Source organism: Cupressus sempervirens, chromosome 9 (genome assembly GCF_028749045.1).
Source record: "Cupressus sempervirens isolate cs-2001-9-10 chromosome 9, ASM2874904v1, whole genome shotgun sequence".
Taxonomy (NCBI): Eukaryota; Viridiplantae; Streptophyta; class Pinopsida; order Cupressales; family Cupressaceae; genus Cupressus; species Cupressus sempervirens.
The window spans coordinates 670442187-670465843 of record NC_143126.1 but is presented as its reverse complement, the minus strand read 5'-3'; the positions used below and the strand labels follow the sequence as shown (position 1 = coordinate 670465843).

The window sequence follows — 23657 nt, the reverse complement described above, 5'->3', positions numbered from 1 at the left end:
TTCACAATAAAAGCACCATCAAAAGTAATATCCAACAAGTATACCACTAGAGGAAAATATAAAAAAAAAATCATGAAGGAGACTTAGGCTACATAATATGGAGTGTCATCACATGAGCCGACTCTAGTGTTACCTTGGTAGTCTCTCAAGACCCCGACTCCCTAGTGACTCTATGTGAAATCAAAATACCCTCTCATGATGATGAGGAAACTAGTCATAACTCTCAAGGTATCATCTCCATCTCATCCTTAGTCTATACAAGCACTTAAGGCATGGATGCGAAAAAATCTCTAACTTATCTTTTTAATGTATCTCAAGGAAAAGGGCTAGGCAAGATATTTTTAATTACTATGTTATCACTTGTTACACAACTTACAATGAGTTACTTTGGCAACCACTTTGGGCCCCAATCCCCATTACAAGCCACTCCCATAGACATGCACCTAGACTACCTTCTAGAAAATCACAAACCACAATAGTGTCCCATACCACAAAAAGTAATATTGATCAAATTTGGTTCCTTAACAAACAACCCAAAAAATAACATTGGTTCTCAAAACCCAAGTTCTTAAAATTGCTCAATAGCAAAAACTCATAAAACATAAATCTCAATTCAAATAATAAAGTTCATCATGACATCTAGTCAAATAATCATAAATGAAATCTCAAAAACTGCTTCTAGTTCACATCCTAACTTGGCCAACTAAACAACCCACAAAGAAAAACCATCATGAAGATAAACATCACAAGACTATAAATATAATATTAGAAAACACATAGTTTCTAGTCACATGATTTAATTCCACCAATTTTTCTTGTTTAATTTGGGTCATAAGGATGTGTCTAGAAATAAAGTAAGAATATGCATGTTAATATAAATTGTTATGCTAATACACTTATTTAAGACAATAAGTATTTAAATATCCAATCAATTTGTGTATATAGAATATCATGCACTATTATCATGTTATTAATTTAAATAATCTTAAATCATAAATGATTTAATTAATAACATAAATGAATTTTATATTCAAATATTGATATTAATTTTAATTTCTAAAATATTAATATGACTTTTATTTAAGTCTAATATTGATATTTATTTTTCCTTTAATTCATAATGCAACTAGAGATAAAATTATAAATTTAATTTAATTATTTATAATTTCTCTCATAATGTCAAATAGTTATTAACTAAAAAGATGGCAAACTCCTATAGAGTAGTGAAAAAAGTAGGGCAGTTGTATTATCAGAGAAATAGAAGTAAAAACCCTAGGTTGCCTCATTCGAATGCCAATTTTCCATGAACTTATTAAAATGAACAAAGTAGAACATAGTTTTCTTCGACCGTCCAAGATTTACATAGATCAAAATATGCAGTTGAAATGAAAAGCAACTTCTCCATCTTGGAGAAATTCAAAGAAAAGCATCAGAGCCATTAGAATCATCAGGGGGCATGCTTGCAGCAAAAGACATTAAATGGGCAGAGATTTGCGACCAAAATTCCTCCTATTTTCTCAAGTCTATTAGGTAGCTCTAGACCTCATGCATTCTTTACCATTGATAGCTTGGAAAATCAATTTAGGGTTTTCAATTTGACTACGTATGCCCATCCTCATTTTCGCAAAATGTCCCCAAAACTAGTGGGTTTAGAATTTCATTCGTCTTTTGAATCACCTCATTTTGATAGGTCTAGGTTTCATCCTTCATCTAATACTATTGCCCTGAGTTCATACATCCCTCCTCATCATCGTCATGCAATGGTGAATGCCCTTTCTCCATCAAATCCTAAGAGTTATCATGGCTCACAATCCCTAGAAAAAATTGTAGATAACACTATAATTATTCTCAATAAGGAAGTCAAAGATACTTGGCTTGAATGTCAAAAGGGAGGAATTTTTGCAGTTTGGAATGGTCCTCAGAAAGGTTTTCCCCTTCTCTCTGATTGGCTAGAAGAAAATTGTGATGAACAGGTAAGTATATCTCACTTCTCAGATAGGATCCTTTATTTGCATTGCTTGGATGATTCTGTTAAGAAAGAATTCATTTCAATATCTGAGTGCTTCTTTAAAGGTCATGTTGTTAAATTTGTAGAATGGTCCCATGATTTTAGAGTAGAAGGGTTAGACATTATGATTCCAACTTGGTTTAATATCCAATCTTTACCTTCAGAGCTTCTCCATATAGAGATTCTTAGGTCTATAGGATCTGCTCTAGGAGAGCTTATTGGTATTGATTCTACCTTTCAGTGTTGCAACAATTAAAAATGCTCATCAAAACCAAGTTTAATCAATCAACACAGATGCAGAGGAAAGTAATAACTAACAAAGCTACATATGATCTAAAACTACAAATCTATGAAGGCAAAATATCAGAGATTATAAGATTAGATGACAATAACAAAATTAGATCCAAGACTCTACCTCTCACTTCAAATTTCAACAGTAAATTCCCATGGATGAGAATTATGAGAAAAAGAAAGAGTCAAAGGTATCTAGATTAGAACATCTCTGCAACTTCTCATGAGAAGTTTGAGTTCCAAACAGAGCCATTTTGTACAGAAGGGACAGTCAGTAGATGGATAGTGGATTCTCTAGCAGACAAAGTTAAGCTTAAATCAGTCGTAGTGGTTGACCATAAGGAGCAAATAGAATTGATAAATGATTATAATTCTATCAAGAAATAGAGATATAAAGGAAAGAAAAAAGCATAAAAAAGCAGCAGGGGTCAGAGTAAGATAACAGAAGATGGCACAGTCAAGGAAAACAATGGAGACAAAGAATCTTAGCTTCTGCAAGAACAACTATTACATAAAGAAAAAGAAAAGGAAAAATTCAACACCACTACAACAAAGCATAAGTAGATAGAGTTCCCACCTAATGATAAGTCCACAGAGTTTAAGTCACACAAGTGAAGGTGCTAAATACAGAGTGATTTCAAAGTTACAACAAGCAAAGGCTACATGGGACAATAAAGAGGGCAATATAGAGGACATAGAGAATTCTTTGTTATTTGATTCAAATGGGAAAAATGAAGAGGAATATAAAATCTAGAAGGAAAAGAGCCAAATGGAGCATTGTTAGTCACAGGAGCCTAATGACAAAATAGTAACTCCGGTTACTAATAGCCTTTACAAGTTTTGGAAAACTCCAGTTGTCGCAATAAATTTACCATTTAATGGAATCAACAATGAAAAGGATAAAGGAAATGAATACTAAGAAAGCAGACAAGTTTCCAATAAAGGAATTTCACGATTTCTTGAACAAGGATAGTATCTTGGATCCAGTAGTGAAGAATTTGAGCATATCAAAATCAGAAGAAGATAGCCTTAATCACCTAACTGATGAATTAGTTCAAGTTTTTTGCTTTGAGAATATTGATAAAAGCACTGATTCTCAGAAGGAGGATTTAATTCAGAGAATCCTCAAATTAGGTGGGAACAATTACACTTCTGAAGATAAAATAAAATAAAATTAAACATTGAGAATAAGGATAATAACATGAGCCAATCTCAAATAAAAGAGCAAGGAATAGTTGTGGAATAGAAGGACAAAGATATGAACAATGATAGAAAAGTGGAATCAAATTCAAATTTAGGGAAGTATTCTGGTCTCATAAATTAGATATTAAGAGAACTAAAAAATGAAGAAACCAAAAAGAATTCTTGTGATAAGATTACTGCTGTTCAGAAGGTGGAAACAAATTTAGACCAACTTGGGATTCATATGAATCAAGAAGGTCTTAAATCACCTATATGTGGCAAAATGAAAGGTAAAAGAGGAAGAAGGTCATTAAAGGAACTTAGGGAAGCAGATAGGCACAACAGAGAACAACAAAAGATAGATCAATTATTTAACAATGGGAAGGGGAAGTGCCTTCCCAAGGAGGTATGAAGATCACTACATGGAATGCTAGGGGTCTTAATGCCCCTAGCAGAAAAAGGTTATTATAATATAACCTTAAATCTTTTGAATCTGATATTGTTCTAATTCTGGAAACTAAATTAAATAAGTTAGAAGGAATTAAATTAGATAAGATGTGAGGTCTCTGGAATTCTATATTTCAAGAATCAATAGGGGCTTTAGGGGGTTTAGGTATCTTTTCGAACCCTAGGAAGGTCTCCATAGATATTCTAAACATCAATAATAACTGGATTAGTGGTAGTGTCCAGAGTTTAAAATCAAATCTTAAGATTATTCTCATTAATGTCTATGGTCCAATTAGCAATCTCAGTAAAAAATCATTTTGGGAAGATATTGGCTTATTTATGAATAACCTTAAGGCCAGCCTATTTTTATTAGGGGGTGCTTTAACATAATTTTAGATACTAATGAAAAAGTAGGTGGAAATTAACAATTATCACAAGCATCTGAAGACTTCAAAGAATGGTGTTATTCTCATAGCATGATTGATATACCGATCAGTAATGGGATTTTCACGTGGAATAATAGGAGGAAGGATTTTGCTTACATTGCTGAAAAACTTGATAGGTTCTTGATTAAAGGTGACCTGGATGCTAATAATATAATTTTTCAATCCTCTATGTTGCCAATTATTGGGTCTAATCATTTTTTGGTCAAATTTAAATTTTCAGAGCCACATAAACCTGCTAGGAATCCATTTAAATGTGAGAAAATGTGGTTTTTAGATCCTAGTTTCATCAATAATATTAAAGAATGGTGGACACAAGACAACTTTGAAGGTTTAAAGATGTTCATTTTTGTCGCCAAAATGAAGATGCTTAAGGAACGAATTCTCAGATGGAATAAGGAACACTTCAATAACATCTTTACAGAAAAATTAGATATAGAAAAGCAATTAAAGGATTTAAACTTAGAAGTTATTAGGAAAGGTATGAACAATGACAAATATTTGTTAGAAAAAGAATTATTAGCAAGGCAAGAGGGTATACTATCCAAACAAGAAATTTTTTGGAGACAAAAATCAAGAGAGATATGGTTAGATGAAGGGGATCAAAATATGAAATTCTTCCACAATTCCACTTTATATAATAGATCAAAGAGTAGAATAACATGTATCAAAAATCACTTCGGTATTCTAATTGATAAACCAAGTGAAATTGAAAATAGCTTCATAGAATACTTTCAAAATGTTTTAAACAACTATCAAGGATCGAATAGAACAACACAAGCTAATCTTCTCAAAGTAATCCCAAAAATTGTCACAACTGAAGATAATAAGGTTCTAAATAAACCTATCACCTTGGAAGAAGTCAGGATGGTAGTTTTTGCTATGAATCCAAATAAATCCCCTAGCCTAGATGGTTTTTAGACCTTTTTTCAAAAATGTTGGGATATTATAGGTATAGACCTTTGGAAAGAAATTGAAGCCTCAAGAAATGGGGGTGCCCTTTTATCAGAAATCAATCATTCCTTTCTCACCCTGATTCCCAAAAAATCAAAACCTGAGACCTCGAGAGACTTCAGACCGATCGCCCCTTGTAACACTATTTACAAAGTTTTTTCCAAGACCTTGGTGAATAGGCTTAAGTGTATTCTTCCTAAAATAGTATTGGAGGAACAAACAAGATTTATACTGGGTAGATCCATTCTTGATGGCATAATTACCATTCAAGAGACAATTCATTTTGCTTGTACGAACAAAGAGGCATGCATGTTCATGAAATTGGACATTCAAAAAGCATACGACATGGTTGATTAGAGGTTCCTATGTAAGGTTCTTGAAGCTTTCAGATTTTCCCATCAATGGGTCAACCTCATTTTCAAATTTATATCCACTCCCAAAATCTCAATTCCCATTAACAGAATGTTGGAAGGTTTTTTTGATATATCAAGGGGTATCAGACAAGGAGACCCATTATCTCCCTCACTTTACATCATCATGGCAGAGGAATTTGGGAGAGCGATGGTTGATGTGCATAAAAATCAAAAGATTTCAGGCATTACTGTTACTAGAAATATACCCAACATTACTCATCAATAATATGTAGACGATACCATCCTGCCTAGAAAAAGTATAGTTGAAGAGGCTCTTGGCCTAAAATCCATCATTGAAGCATATATGGAAGCCTCAGGGTAGAAAGATAATGAGCTCATATCTAAGATTTATTTTATAAATACAAGATCTAATTTAAAACAACAAATATGCAAGATCATGGGATGCAAAAAAGGTTTATTCCCCTGTAAGTATTTGGAAATTGCATTAGAGAAAGGATCAAAATCTAGTAAGATATGGCGCAATACCTTGGAAAAAATGGATGCAAAGCTTAGTTGTTGGAAGGACAAATGGCTAACAAAGGTAGGAAAAAGTACCAAGATCAGATCAACTTTATATGCCATCCCAACCTCCCCTCTATCTTGTCTCCCTTTATCGAAGATAAACCTCCTTAAATTTGAATCTAAACTCTGGAATTTTTTTTGGAAGGAATATGAAGAAGACAAAAAATTGGTTCTTATCAAATGGGAGAATATTTGTAAACCAAAGGATTTGGGTGGGTTAGGGATCAATAATTTACAATGGCAAAATGAAGCCCTAGGTGCCAAACTAACTTGGTGTCTCTATAAGGAAAGATAACACAAATGGGCTAAGATTCTATACAATAAATATCTCAATGTGGATGATCCCCTATCAATTTTTAGGATGAAAAACCCTCCTAGAGGTTTTGAGAGTTGGAACTTTATGATAAAGTGTCATCATTTTCTTTGTAAGTATTTGACTTGGGACGTAGGCAAGGGCGATGAGGCCCTTTTTTGGAAAGATTCTTGGGACGGACACCCCCCTTTACAACATAGCCTTTTCCTTGAGAATCTCAAAGACAAATTAATTAATCTATGGGGAAACAAAGTCTGTGACTATAAGGTAGTGGTTTATGAAGAAGGTGAACCTAAATGGATGTGGAAATCTCTGAATGAATGGGTGTGGATGCTGAGACGATTAAAGATTATGAAAAATTATTAGAAGATAGGAGGATTAAGCAATTAGAGAAGAAAGATGAACTTATTTGGGCAGCCTCAAATGATAGGAAGTATAGCGTGAAAAATGGATATAGGGTACTATTAAATTCTAAAAAATGGGACAAAGTGGATATTCCACTAAAACTTTGTTGGGATCCTACATGCCTTCCAAAATCAGGATTCTTTTTATGGCTAGCTTTCCAAAATAGAATTCTGACCATGGATAGGTTACGTAAACTTGGTTTTCAAGGTCCATCTAGATGCATATTATGTAAACAAAATAGCAAAGACACTGATCATATTTTATTCAACTGTCCTTTTTCCCAAAGATGCTGGGAATGGCTCAGGCACATGTTGGGGTGGTCAACACCTTTCCCAAAATCTTTTTCTAAACTCCTCAAGGGATGGCCTACTAACCTAGCCAAGGGCATTTATAATAGACTATGGAACATTTGTCCTTCCATACTAGTATGGGAAATTTGGAAGGAAAGGAATCAACATATTTTCTGTAACTTAGAATTGAAGCTCGAAGAGTTAATAATAAAAATGGAAGCTAGCATAGTTGAAACAACTAATTCACATCTTAGGAATGCTAAAAAAGAAGGTTCCTTCTCTATTTGGGATGGGCAAATGAAGAAGAATTGGTCTAACTTGATTAATCCTCCTCTGTTCTATGTGAAGAATAGTAAGGAGGCAAGAGAAAAATGTAAATGGGCTCCTCTGTCGAAAGGATGGGGTAAACTCAACTTTGACAGTGCTGCTAGAGGTAACCCAGGTATAGAAGGTATTAGATGTATAGAAGGTATTAGATTCATGACGATTTAGGTCATTGGGTAGCCAAAAAAACCATGTCTATTCAACCAACTTCCAACAACCTGGAAGAATTAGAGGCTTTGAATCAAGGACTACAATTGTTTCATAAGTTAAGTTTATCAAAAGTTATCATAGAAGGAGACTCAGATTATCTTAAATGTGATTAGAAAATGAACTACCCCAAATTGGGTACTTAACTCTAAGTTAGAAGAAGTTCTCGTTCTTCTAGATAAGTTTGTAGATAGCAGGATTTGTCATATTTTCCAGGAAGGTAATCATAAAGTGGATTATTTAGCAAATTTGGGGGTGGATGGGGTCAATTCCTTGAGTATCCAACTATTTCGAGTTAATTATGGTTGCCTAGCATATTTGACCCTCAAGATCCATTTTCATATTTATTTATAAACATTTATATTTACAAATACATACATACATACATACATACATACATACGCACGCACGTACGTACGCACACATGTACGCACGCACGCACGCACGTACGTACGTACGTATGTATGTATGTACGTACGTATGTACATGCATATATATATGTATGTATATATATGTGCATATATTATATATACATACATATATATGTATGTATATATACATATATATATAGATATATATATATATATATATATATATATATATATATATATATATATATATATATATATATATATATATATATATATATATATATATGTATATATATATATATATATATATATATATATATATATGTATATATATACTCTTTTATAATAATATATAACACCTTCTTTGTATTGATCTTCAATTTATTTACGATGGCTCTTATTTGAAGTTTCTAAACATTATAGCCTATTCTATCTTTAGTGGTCATATTTTAACTGATTTGTAGTTTTCTTGTTTCTCATCATGAAGTTGGGTGGGCCTTTTATTCATCCTTGTCTACTCTACTAGTTTTAAACTTTTACCCATGACCTTATCTTCATTTAGTAGTTAAGGCTAGCTCATGCTTAGATTTTGTGGGTGACATCATTTGATGTCATCACAATAGAGTGTTCTTCAAGGACCTTCTTTCACCTTTGTCTTTTCTTGGGTGTCACCTTCTATCACTATCATTTGGTGTTTTCTCTGTTGGAAATAATCAAGACTAGCTAGGTTATTGAGAGGGGAGGGGTGAATCAATAACCTCAAAACTTTTGAATTAATTATGTACTCAACTATAGATATCATTCATCATTTATTCATCTAATATGTTGCATACAATAGTATTGAAAGATAAAACATTCATCACATAGAAGAACACAATGTTTTGGTGACCCAAAAACCTTCCAAATAGAAAGTAAAATTGGCGTGGGGATGGTACATGCAAAAATTTACTACTGCAACATAAAGTTGGCCTATTAAGGCTTATATTGACCACTTTTGGTGATCTACCCTATTAGGAGCACAAAGGACTACTAGGTCCACCTTGTTAGAGGATTTACAAACATACAATGAAGTATGCACCCGGTTAAGAGATTTATACAAAGAATATTAAGTCTACCTTGTCAAAGGATTTAGAAACTAATTCACCTATTAGGATGAAGTAGTGGATCTACTTACAACTGATTGCTAATAAGATCCTTTATGCCCTGATCACCTTATGTGATAGATATGACTTTTCTGCTTCTGTATTGACCTTGCTGCATTCCTTAAACTACTGCTGATAATTCTTCACATGCACTTCTCAAAAATACTTCTTGGTATTTCGATATATATTGATATCTTACAATGCATCTTACATATATACCTTTCCAATTTACAAAATTGTAAGGTTGTCCAAAATACAAGTGAACAACACATTACAAAGTCGGCCCAAAAGTAAATGACTTGGCTTCACTGAACTGACATGGTCACCTTTTGATACTCGGTGTTCATTGTATTACACGACATCATCGTGCACTTGGTAGAAGTGAAGGCTTGGTCCATACTAATCACTTGATGTAGTTCTGAACTCAGTGACCACTGGTGATTTGGTAGATGTAGTGTCACTTGGTAGATACTACATGCTGAGTTTACCTTGCTTCACTCGGTAAACACTACTTCTTCCAATGCTTGATTTACACTAAATTTCCATGACACAAGCTTACTACTTGGTAAACACTGTGAAGCTTGATAGACACTGTGAAGCTTGGTAGACACTGCAAAGCTTCACATTGCCTGTATTCACTCAGTAGCTACTATTGCTCGGTGTAAAGTGCTAAACACTTCAAAGCTTGGTTAACACTATAATGCTTGGTGAGTGTAGGAAACTGAGTGCTGAGCTCGATAGCTATACTGATATAGATAAGTGTTGTCACTAATGGCAATAATAACTTAATGCCAACAATCTCCCCCTTTGGCAAAACACTTATGAGCCAAAATATATGTACATAATATAACTCACTGAATTTTGGTTTTTCAAAATTTGATCTTTGTAAAGCTACTGCATATACGTTTCTACATATATCTCCTTGATGACACATAATGTATATAACTATACACATATACATGCTAACTTTATTGAGTTCTAACCCCCCCTTTCACTTATACTGGTATCTCTCCTTATATACAGTGTTTCCCCCTTTTTGCTTATATTGATATCTCTCCCCCTTTTTGATAGTAATGCCAAAGAGCTACATATACTATTTATATAGTTACACCAAAATGAGATAGAAATTCTTGATGTACCTTGAGAATGAGGGTGAATGAGTTATCCCAATTTTCTTGCAAAATTTGGCAGGTGGAGAGGGCAATCTGAACTTTTGCTGATAATTTGATCATGTGATCAGCCACTAAGAAGTTCTGATCTTGGACCAATGTTTTGCAATGAGCAATATGTTTCTGCATTATATCCATTATTGGCAAGACCATGTTTTGAATATCAGTCAAGTTGGCTCTTATTCTTGCTTCTTCTCTTAGAAGTTTTTCTTGCATGTCTGCCAGATATTTCACCTTGGTGTGATGAGAGGAGTTGGAGGAGGGGTCAGACTAAAACTTTGATGCACTTGATTGCATATCAAGATCAATCTTATTTAGCTTCTCCTTTATTTCTTTAGTAAAATCGGAGACATCACAAAGTTTGGCAAAAAGTGATGCTGCCCTATTTTTTTTTTTTCAAAGTTACCCAAAAATGCGGACAACTCAACTTGTTTGATTACAATCTGCTGAGCAATATGCTCTAGCACCTTGTCATCAAACTTCCTTTCAGCCCTTTCAATTAGTTTCTCTTGTCTGGAAGAGTCCTCGTTATATTTTTGTATAGCCTCTTCTAACTGAATCAAAATGTGTTGAGTGGAATCCACTTCAACACCTATAGCTTTTGTAATTATATTCTTGGCATTCTCAATTATTCTATACTCCTTATCCCTTTCAGACCTTAACTACTTCTACATAGCTTTCTTCTCTATGAGTTGACTTGCTAATCTCATCTCTTCAATAGTAGCAGTGTCGAAGTCAATCTTAAGTATTATTATCTCTATGTCTAAGTCAATATCTTCTTCAATTCCCTTTCCAGTGATCAGAAGTTTCAATGGTTGCTTTTGTTCTACTTTTGTGATTCCTGGTTTGACTTTTGGAACAAACACAATAGTGGAGATAGAAGGGCTAGCAGTGAAAAATGAGATAGGACTTAAGGATTGAATGCCAATAGAAGTACTAACTGAATAAAAAATTGAAACACTTCCCAAAAATGGTGCCACACTCGGTAGAATACCCATAGAAATATCTAAACTAACTAGAATATAAGTGGATGCAGATAATGCTGATGAAAACAAAATTGTAGAATTAACTAGAATAGATGAAGACAAAATTGTAGAACTCACTATTGCACTTACTGATGATGCAAGAGCAGAGGGAGCTAACTTGGTAGTTGAAGAAGTAACAGTCAACTCGGTGGATGAAGTGCTTGACACTTCCATTGCAGATACCTAGAGCTGGGAGGTGGTTGGTGAAGATTGAGCAATTGATGTTACTATTGTGCTCACAATCTCACTAGTAGAAGCTGTCTCCACAGATGTGACAGTATGTAGTGGAGTGTGAGGAAGAGATGAAATTGCTTGGGCTGCTATTCTGATCGGATCATCTTCATCCTTTTCTTCCTCTACTGATTCTTCCTCCTTTTCTTCTTCTTCCTTCTCCTCCATTAGAGCATGCAAATCTCCTACTGTAATAGTGATTGAAGGAGTATTGCCATCATCATCACCATCATTGTTACTACTGTCATCATCTTTAATTTCAACAATTTCTTCTGATGGCTTGTTGAGATGATATATATCTCTCCAAGTGTTTGAGGCATGCTTAACCACTGATTCTATATTTTTCATCAATATGAAGCATGCATTAAGCTTTAGAATCATTCAATTTTCATGCTCTTTTATTGCCTTCTTCACTTCTACATCAGTCAGATTTGGTATCAACTGTCTTAGCTGTTGTTCAAAGATGTCTTTTATAGTTTGCACTGTGTTTTGCCATCTAACTTTGATTTTATCAAAAAGATCTGCATGGATTTGAGGTTGAATTTGTGCAGGGGAGTATTTCCAAATACCCATCTTTTCCATAACTAAGTCCTCAATCTCTTTATGCTTAGCTAGAGTCCAAGTCTCATATTTGAGAACTTTGAAGTTGCAAATTCTTGCTCCAACTCTTAGCTGTTTCATTCTTTCCTCAAATGTAGGTGCAGAGCGTGTTGGAAATATTCAGGATAAGATAGGTTACTAAGAGGGGAGGGATGAATTAGTAACTTATAAAACTTTTATATAATTCAGCATTTTAACCTTTCACCATTCATTCATCTAATCTACTACATAACTAAAAGAACAAACATTCATTGCACATGTACACAGAGATTTGGTGACCCAAAAACCTTCCAAATAGAAACTAAAACTGGGGTGGGGATGATGCCCACAAAACTTCAATACTACAGTATAAAGTTGGCCTGTTAAGACTTACAATGATCACTTTTGGTGATCTGCCCTGTTAGGAACAAGTAGGACTGCTAGATCCACCTTGTTAGAGGATTTCCAAACATACAGTGAAGTATGCAATCTATTAGGAGATTTACAAAAAGACTGTTAAGTCTACCCTGTTAAAGGATTTATAAAATGATTCACCTGTTAGGATGAAGCAGTGGTTCTGCTTACAACTGTTTTGCTGATAAGATCCTTTTTGCATTGATCACTTGATGTGATAGATATAACTTTTCTGCTCCTATGTTGACCTTGCTATATCCCTTTTACTTTGCTACTGATTTTCAATATCCTCTTTACATGCAAACATCAATCTCTTCCTTTATATCTTTTTTTTCTTTCACACATACTATATCATACTTCAAATGATATCATACATTACATATATACCATTCCATTATTTACAACTGCAAGGTCAGCCAAAACATAAGTGAACAAAACATTACTGAGTTGGCTAGATAGTAGAAAACTTGGGTTCCTCAAGCTGACTCGGTGACCTTCTGATACTTGACATCCACTGCATTACTCGGCATCATCATGCACTCGGTAGAAGTAGAGGCTCAGTTCATACTAGCCACACAACATTGCTTGGAACTCAGTAACCATTGGTGACTCGGTAGATATAGTGTCACTCGGTAGAAACTAACTTCTTCATTTACCTTGCTTTGCTTGGTGAACACTGAGTTCTTCATTTACCTTGCTTTGCTCAATGAACACTGAGTTCTTCATTTACCTTGCTTTGCTCGGTGAACACTGCTGAACTTATAAGGTAACCACTGAATGCTCGGTATACGTGATAAGCTAGATAGGCATTTAGAATTGAATAAGTGTTTGCACTAATGACAAATATATCATGATTCCAACATAGCAGACAAATACTGGTTCACTTTTACCTTTCCTAGATCTCCTAGTGAACACTGCAGTTGGTTGCTTTTGAGATTTGGTGATAATCACTTTACCTTTCTTCTTTGCTGGTTCCTCTTTCTCTAATTCTTCCTCTTCTTCTTCATATTCCTCCTCTTCATCATCACCCTTGCCCTCGATATGCATTAGAGGACCTTCAGCTATCTTCTTGCCTTTGTTGAGAGCTTGAGGAATCTTAATACTAAGCTCTATCCTCTTCTTGGCTTCCTCATATGTGTTAAATGCAGGAAGATTAGGATTGGCTGGTTCATTTACTAATGCCTCAATGATGTCTAAAGGTACATTATTATTCATAATGAAGATTATGATTGGCTGGTTCATTTACTAATGCCTCAATGATGCATATCAAGTAAAAGATCTATTAGTTGATGCAACATAATCAGAAAATATTGCATATGAATCAGTACTAAAGGTACATTAAAATTCATTTGAGTTGTGTTGTCTTTGGCATGTGTTGTCAAAGAGGGAGAGTTTTACTGTCATATCTTTTTGAAATTTGTTCAAGAAGAAAAGTTTGCATTCCTTCACAGAGGGAGATTACTGAAAGAGGGAGAGTTTTTTATCTAATATAAAAAGTTGTTCTAACAGAAAAAGACTTGTTAGACTTGTTTTCAAATTTCATTCTGCTATGACATATTGTGTTGCCATCAATGCCAAATAGGGAGATTGTTGGATACAATTATTAATTGTGTATTATATTTGATGTTACACAAATGTCATATCAGTCATCAAACAGAGTCTACCGAGCTCAGATGATCAGCAAAGCAATTTACAATATCTACCGAACGTTCCTAAACATTACACAGAAAAGTTAATGTTTACCGAGCTCACTTGGGCATCAAAAGATTTTGTAGCTGAAAGTTAGTGTTAACTGAGCTCCCAAAGTTAATGAAGAAAAGCTAATGTTTACCAAGCTCACTTGGGAATCAAAGGATTTTGTAGCAGAAAGTTAGTGTTAACCAAGCTCCCATGGTTAACAAAGAAAAGTTAATGCTTGTCGAGCTCACTCGAGCATCAAAGGATTTTGTAGTAGCAAGTTAGTGTTAACCGAGCTCCCATGGTTAACGAAGAAAAGTTAATGTTTATTGAGCTCACTTGAGCATCAAAGGATTTTGTAGCAAAAAGTTAGTGTTAACCGAGCTCCCAAGGTTAACAAAGAAAAGTTAATGTCTACCGAGCTCACTCGGTTATCAAAGAAAATGTGGCAAAGAGTTAGCTTCTACCAAGCTCACAAGGTCAGCAAAGGAAGGTCAGTGCTTACCGAGTTCACTCGATCTCCAAAAGATTTTTGCAAGGTTTGCAATGTTTATCAAGCCTCACTTGGTTAACACTAGAAAACCATTCTAGAGCAGTGGTCGCTAAGCTGGGTCGGCCAGCGAAGGATTTTATTGTTTTGCTATTAAGTTCAATTGTTTCATGCAGCCGACTAATGTAATGATTTTTTCAGTTGTTGTAACTTATATTTGAGCCGACTTGATAATCTAAAAGGTATATATTTAGATGTTCAAGTTGTGAATTAAAGTGTGTGTGCAAGTATATGGATGAGGATAGAATAAGAAAATATTGAACGAATTTTGATGAAGGATTAGATATCCTGCTGGAGCTGCAAAGTTGTATTCAATCAGTAAGGATCCAGTAAAGCAGAACAAAGATCTGTAATCAGCAAAAGATAAGTTGCATATCATTCAGGTCACCTCATTGTTGCTATTAGAACTGCTTTACAGAAATACAACTTGAAGCTATATTGCTTGAAGCTATTAGAACTGCTTTACAGAAATACTGCTTGAAGCTATATAATATATTATATTGATGTTGTCAAAAATAAATACCTTAAATAAAATTAGATTATAGGATCTTATACAATAATTATAAATTATTGTTTGATATTGACTATGTTATGTTGTTTCCATGTTGTAAAGTTTCTAAATTGTAGTACAAAGTTGATTAGTTAATTTTAAAAGACAATTATTTACTTATTGTTTGATATTGAATATGTGATGTTTTGTTAGGGTATAGGTGAAGATGTATTCATCTTTTAAAATTGTAATATAAAGTTGATTAGACTAACTTTTTATAAAATTATTAATCATTGTTGGATAATTGAATAGGTGATGTTGTTAGGACATGATGATACATATGATGATGACAAATCTATGAAAGTGACAGTGGCATTCAATCAATTTGGACCTAATGCTGGGCAACGAATGCCAAGGTATACAATTCTAATAAAGAAAAGTTGAGTAAAATTTAAACATGATTTTGTGATTAAATAATGTATATTATATACGTAACTATTTTAAATTATAGTACTTATATTTTTAATTAGATTTGTCTATGTCAAATCTAGCACACACACACACACACACACACACACACACACACACACACACACACACACACACACACACACACACACACACACATATATATATATATATATATATACTTACTTTGAAAGTCAGATATGTATTTTTTTTTTAAAGAAAAAAGTGTAAGGATGGAATTCTTTGGGAAAAATTCCCTGCATTAAAATTTCTTTTCTTTCTTTGAAATTAATGAAATCAAGGAAATTAAATTTGTAGGGCACGATATGGACTTGTACATGTTGCAAACAATAATTATGATCAATGGAATATATATGCTATTGGTGGGAGTTCAAATCCAACCATTCTAAGTGAAGGGAATAGTTTCACTGCCCCAAATGAGAATTACAAGAAGGAAGTAACAAAGCACATTGGGTGTGAATCAACATCAGCTTGTTCAAACTAGGTGTGGAGATCTACACGAGATGCTTTTTCTAATGGAGCTTATTTTGTATCATCGGGGAAAACTGAAGAGACCAATATATACAATAGTAATGAAGCTTTCAAAGTTGAGAATGGGAATTTAGCTCCTCAATTAACTAAAAATGCAGGAGTTGTAGCATAATCTCTTTCTAAATCTTGCTCATGATACGGAAAAATATACAGTGTTATAATATCTTACTAATACAAAATATTCCGTAATGTATATTGAATTGATCTCAAATAAAAATATCTTGATATGCATAGTTTAAAACAACAATGGCACGTGTTTGTCTATATTGTTACTTATTAAACAATTTATCTTTAATATTCACTAATATTATTATGGAATATTGCACAAATCTCAAAGGAGCAAAAAAGCAATAATTTGTAACTTACTAAAGTGATAATGTATAAATTATAAATTTCAAACCATGTTGATATTATGTAGATACTCACTAAAGCAATAATGTATAAGTTGTAAATTTAAATAGAATTTTCTATAATATACTTAGTTTTTAAAAATAGATTATATATTACTATTGTAAAGTGAAGTGTTTTTAATTCTATTTTAAATATTTGAAATAAAGTAAATTTTTTTTTGATAAAATATTAATTTAATAATTTAAAAGGATGGATCTAATAATATATTTTGTATGCACTTCTTTATATAAACTATTACATATGTCCATATATAATAGAGATAAAAAATTCTAATTGTTGCTATAAAATATTTTAAGTATGTACTTTCAATCAAATATTAAATTAAATTCTACCACATATAAATTAAAATAAAACATAAATATTTTAATTGTATCTTTACATATTCTATTTTAAATTACAAATATGTATTTAATTATAAGGAAATTGTTTATAATGACCTATATTTTACTTATAGGAATAGATGAGAAGCATTGTGTTATAATTTTATTTATTTTTAATAGAATTTGTTAATATTTTTCTTGTGTACATAATGATTTTCTTTAGTGAGATATTTTTATATACATCTCTTTTTATTAAAAAAGTAGTTGCCTTATATTACACAATGATCAAATTTTCTAAAGATGTCAATTTATGTGTACAATGAATGCATAAATCAAATATATATTTTTTCAAGAAAAAATAAATTATACTATTAATCTATCATATATTAGCTATAATATATTTAAATTAGCAATATAATATATGCATTTAATATTGTAAAATATATTCTTCTTTCCCTATCTCAAAATATTTACATGAAATTTATTTGTAAGATAATTTCACTTCTTTATTTGGTAAGTATTTTTTAAACTGAAATTTTAGTTTGTTCATTTGTAAGGTAATTTCACTTATTTATTTAATAAGTATTATTGAAACTAAAACTGAGTTTCTTTAAAAATTCTAAAATATTGCATCGTAATAAAGTTGTTGAAGTGAGAAGGTAAGATTTGTTGTACTACATTTGTGTATCAAGTGTATATTTGTAGTATACTATGAAAAATACTATAGGGAGCCATTATATATAAGAAGTACATAATTCATTGTATTTATTAATTTTTTTTTTTGATAAATTAATTTAAAAAATATATAAAATAGAATGATCATTACAATTTGATTATGCTAATATTGATGTAAATATATTTACACAAATAAATCTATAAAAAAATTTGTAGATGAGTTAATGGATTGTTGAAATCCACTTGATCTTATAAATTTCACTTTTTTTTTTTGGTAAAATTATTTTTTAAACTCTTACACAAATTGATTAGATTCTATTATATATATATTTAAAATATTTAAATAATTTTTATTGATGAGATATAATGTGGGGAAATAAAGTTCCCTAGCTTGTATGAGTAAACTAGGAAACTAGATCTACTTCCACTTTAATTATTTGAGAGGAGTGATCTACTTGGACCTAGATGTTGGACACAAAATTGAAGTCCTTTACGACTGTAAGGGAAAATTAGGAAGGTAGATCTATTTCTACTTTAATTAACTAAAAATATTCATGTCATTATAAAAGAGGAATGCAAGAACAATTTATGGTGTTGAAAGATGATGACTATCAACATACATAGAAAAATAGAAAGTATGTATATTTTAACAAAAGAATTAGAAACTATGAATAGAGAAAAAATGTGGGTGAAATTCACAAAGGAATCAAAATGCTTACTTTAGTAAATTGGCAAGTCTAGAGATTTGGTCAACTAGATTGACAAAGTCCTAGGATTTAGACAATTAGATCAATCTAACCTTCTAACCTTTTTGGATATGTGAAGTGATGTTTTGTAGCTCTTTCAATTCTTGATTGTCTCCTCATTCTATAGTTCTTTGTCCATTGTGTTATTATTTTATTAGCTTGAAGGGATAAGGTTAATTCATCAATATCACCTTGGTATAAATGATTTGTCAAATGCACATACATGGCTAGTTAGTCAATCACTTATGTGGTCTCTTTTTTTGCTTGTGCTTTAATTCCCTTGATTTTCTCTTTCTTATGGCAATTTCATTGTGGCAACATGATTTTCTAATGGATGCGCATATATTATCTTAATGAAGATACTCTTGGTAAAGTGTAAACATTTTGTTTAAGATGGAGGAAAAAGTTCCACTCTTTGTTACACTTTGTGCATCCACCAAAAAATATTTGATGCTCACTAAAACATGTATTTTGAAGTGAATTTTTTTTAGATTACTTTTTAAATAGTTCACTTCACTACATATTCTTTCACATTTATTTTTTAACCGATTCTAGATGACTCATAGTAAGCATAACATCCTATTCACCTTAGGAATTTTTCTTTCTTGCCTCTTTAGTATCTTGATGAATGTTTTTCAATTCCCTAGGTTCCCTTGTCCGCAAAAAATAGTGCCCCATCTATCCATGTTCAACTTAAAGGGGACCAATTTCAGACCCTTCAATGAGTAGAAAATATATGTGATAATTCCTTTCACATTTTAGTCTACTTCAAAATTTCAAATATGTTTAATTAGGTGAGGTGTAAAATAAATTCTTAACCCCTCATTTGTGACATTATAATCAATCAAATTTTATATCATAAAAAATAAATCAAGTATTATAAAAGAGGTAGAGGAGAGGCCAAGGGAGATTTCCCAACCCCCAAAAAATAACCACACAATAGAATATACATAACAACATAGATATTTATATCCAAACAACATCAATACTCTTTATATAACCATAACATTTACATCCAACATGCCTTCCTATAAGTCCTTCCAAGTTACATCCAAATACAAGGCAATTACAATAATAGTTCTACAAGACCTTGCAAGATCCAACCTCTAGCTAGCCTAGACATAGAATCTAGTAAAAACCCCCATAAAGAATGTAAAATTGTGCTCACAAGCCACCAATAAATGTTCTTATTTCCCAAGCCCACACTCAGCTACTAGCTATATTAAACTTCACTCCTCTCAGCTTCTCCATGTTAAATCCATTCCCTGATGTCTCAAGACAAGACAAGACCCCCCTACTTATACTAAACCAAGCTGCAAGTTGTCCTAGAACATTACATTATATATAAAATTACATGTTCAATAAACCCTTAACCCACAAGTCAATCTAACAATAGACATTCAATACATAAAATAACTAAACACATAGGACAAGGCCCAAGTCTACAATGCATAACTAACTCAAATGAATACATAAGAGTATTTTCCCTTAGGCATAGGTCTAAGTTCCATCCATCAATATAAATCTAAGAGCACACACATCAACTCCCTTAGATTGAAGCTCATAAAGACAATCTCCAATGCTTGCTAATAAATTAGGTACACAGTACTAGTAGCCACCAAAATGACTCTAACTTCAAGATGATATTTCCAATCATTATGCACACTTAGGAAAAGGTTCCCTAATATGTATCAAGTATATTCTTAAATGTTCTAACCATTAGTCCACCATTCTAAGCTTGAATCTCCTCCATGATGCATACAATATTAAGGACTACCCTTGGATGCTCCTACTTGAGACACTCTAAGTGTGAAGAGAGATTATCTTAGTAGATGGAAGAACATCTTTTAAGGTTCAATATACAAACCCTAAACTATTTCTTCACCGCATTTGTAGTAAGTACCCTTAAATGCACCTATGTATGTTCTCTTCCTTCTTCAATGGGCTTTAGTTCATCTTCAGCAATCTATTTATGTTTCTAAGAGTTCCTTCTTCTCATTACCTTGAGAATTACCCTAATGTCTTCTCTTCAACTCTTGTTATACCCTTAGAGCATACTAATAAGAATTCTCAAACAAATTAATATTCAACATGTATCAATCTGATCTTGGATATTGAATCTCAAACCAAATATATCTAGCCACATTTTCTTTAGAAATTTCTCTATGCCTAGACTGAATAGTCAACTTGTAAAACTCCTCTTTATAATCCTTCATAGATATATCATTTTGTTTGGTATCCTGCAATTTTTTTAAAAACTCAAGTTCATAATCAGAAGGAATGAACTTAGCCTTCAATTTAGCCACCATCAATTTCCATCTAGTGATCTTCATTTCACCTTCTTCTTCTCTACCTCTTTGAAATTATTTCCACCATAAAGAAACATATCCTTTCAACTTAGTTTATGTCAACCTCACTCTGAGAGGATCTCTAATATCCTCTAACTCGAAGTAGTATTCTGATTCACCAATCCAATCAATCAGGTCTTCAAGATTCAAAGTACCTGAGAAATTAGAAACATACATCTTATACTTCAACTTCAATTGAGATTTAGATCTATCTAATCTACCAGCTCTGTCTTCCGTAGGTCTTTCCATGTGATCAACTTTGTCGTCACCACTAGATACAATAGCTTCAAAATCTTTAGTATATTCCTCATAACCATCTTTTGTACCCACATTCCTAGGTACACTATCCATAGATCTTATGATCTTAGTGACTAGGTCATTCTTCATCAACTCCATCTCATATCTGAAATCTACTTTAATATTGTCTAAAATCTTAGTCTCCATAGTATCAAATAGATATGAAATTTCCCTACAATCCAATCTTCTTAGAGGCATCTTCTAAGAGCTTCACAAATCTATAGCAAAAAATCCATAAGATCAACCAATTGCATAAGATGAACTAGCTTTGATACCACTTGATGTAGTGCAAGGCAAGAGAATCCTCAAAGGAGATATCCCTACCCCCAACAAATAACCACACAATGGAATATACACAACAACACATATATTTAGATCCCAAAAAAAATTATTGTCTTGATAGAACCATAAGATTTACATCCAACATACCTAGTTGTAAGGCCTTTAGGGTTGCATCCAAATACAAAGAAATTACAATAATAATTCTAAAAGACCTCGCAAGATCTGAGCTCTATCTTGCCTAGATCTAAAATTTGGTAGAAACCCCCAAGAAAAACCTAAACTTGTTCTTGCAAGCCACCAAGCAACAGTTTTGTTTCCTAAGCCCACACTTAGCTACTAGCTTTGCTAAACTTCTCTCATCTCAATTACTCCATGTTGAACTCCATCACCTAATGTATCAAGAAAAGAAAAGAACCCCCTACTTACACTAAACCAAGCCACAAGTTGGCCTAAATAATTACATTAAATAAACACTCACATACTTAAGAAACCCTCAAGCCACAAGTTAGCTTGGCAAGAAACATTAAATACATGAAATAACTAAACATTTAGGACAAGTTGGACATGTAAGGAGTAACTAAGAGGGGAGGGATGAATCAGTTACCACAAAAACAATTCCAAGTCCCTTAGATGTCAACACAAACTTTTCACTTAACAAACCAAATTTTTGCACTTCTTAGTTAGAACTCTAGATATTCACCGTAATTGGGTTAAAAAGGAAGTCTTGTAACATTAATTTGTAATAAAATTTAGTAACTTAATTGCAGAATGATAAACCTTAAAGAAAATAACATGAAAACATGAGTCACCAAGATTTAACATGGAAAACCAAATTTGGGAAAATCACTAATGCCACTAGTTACAATTTTTCACTCTTTTCAACTAAGCCCTATTAGGAGCCAACCATGTTAAAGGTTACAAAACACACGGTCAAGTGTAACCCTAATAGAAGATTTGAATAACCCTATTAAGAGTGGCCTTGCTAGAGGTCTTTAGACACTTCAATCTAGAAATGCCACCTTGTTAGAGGATTTACAGAATAACTGTTAAGTCAACTCAGTTAAGAGATTTACTTCACTACTACAATTATTAGAGACTAATAATGATTGACCTAATTATTGAAGAAACTAAATTTTCAAATTTAGATCTCTATTTTGGTTTGACTTCTTGATCCTTCCTGATCAGAATATTCTTTTCAGTTTAGTCTTCAAACTTAGATGCTATGTCCTTAATTAGATATCCTTCTCATTTTGCTCCTTTCACATTGTTCCAATTTCTATTCAATCCACAACTTGACCTTGCATATATATGATGCTAAATTTTAATTCATTTTGAATACCCTTTCATACAAACATTTAACATCTATTTAGTCAGCTTGCATTAACCAATTAATAAAAAAAAGTTAATCTACTAACAGTCAGCTAGCACTAAATTGATCACTTGGTTAATAAAGAACTTCCTTCAATAACCAACTCAACTCAATTAATACTAACTCCTTTGAAAACTGACCAAACTTGGTTGACACTAAACATGCTTGATTGATATTGGAATCTCCTTCAGTGCCTGACTAAGATCAACTAAAGTTTACTATGTTGAGTTAAATCTTGACATTTATGTAACATCATTGACAATATACAATTGAATAATTATTTTCAATAATCTCCCTCTTTGGCATTGATGGAAACACATGTCATTATGCAAAGAAAATTTAGAGCAATAGTAACAAGAATGATTAGAACAATTTTAAAATATTCTTAGTTTCATTATGATTCTCACTGATAAGAAATTCCTCTGAGATTCTAATTGGTTTTGTCTGAATAGCTTTCAGTGGATTTGTCTAATCTTTCTCTTAACAATTTCTCCCTCTTACTCTTATACAATATCTTCCTCTTATTCTTTTACAATCTATCCCTCTTTGACATCAAATTCCAAAGACTCCATGTAATGAAATTGCAATGTACCTATTACACCGATTAATATGTGATGTGTTCTTACAATTTTTCATCAACTTGATAGTTCTTCAATGAAGCTCAATTGATGCATCACTAACATGTTCTTTAGTGAGCATCAAATAGGGGGACAACCCCTAGCTTACCTCTTAGATACATTAA

At 32.6% G+C, this 23657-nt stretch overlaps 1 long non-coding RNA gene across 1 annotated transcript; it reads left to right on the top strand.

Annotated features, from left to right (window-relative positions):
• Window positions 1-15642: 15642 nt before the first annotated feature.
• On the top strand, window positions 15643-16695 carry LOC149540518 (uncharacterized). The gene is made up of 2 exons (XR_016356021.1): window positions 15643-15863; window positions 16234-16695. It is a non-coding gene; the product is annotated as an uncharacterized LOC149540518 (long non-coding RNA).
• Window positions 16696-23657: the final 6962 nt, after the last annotated feature.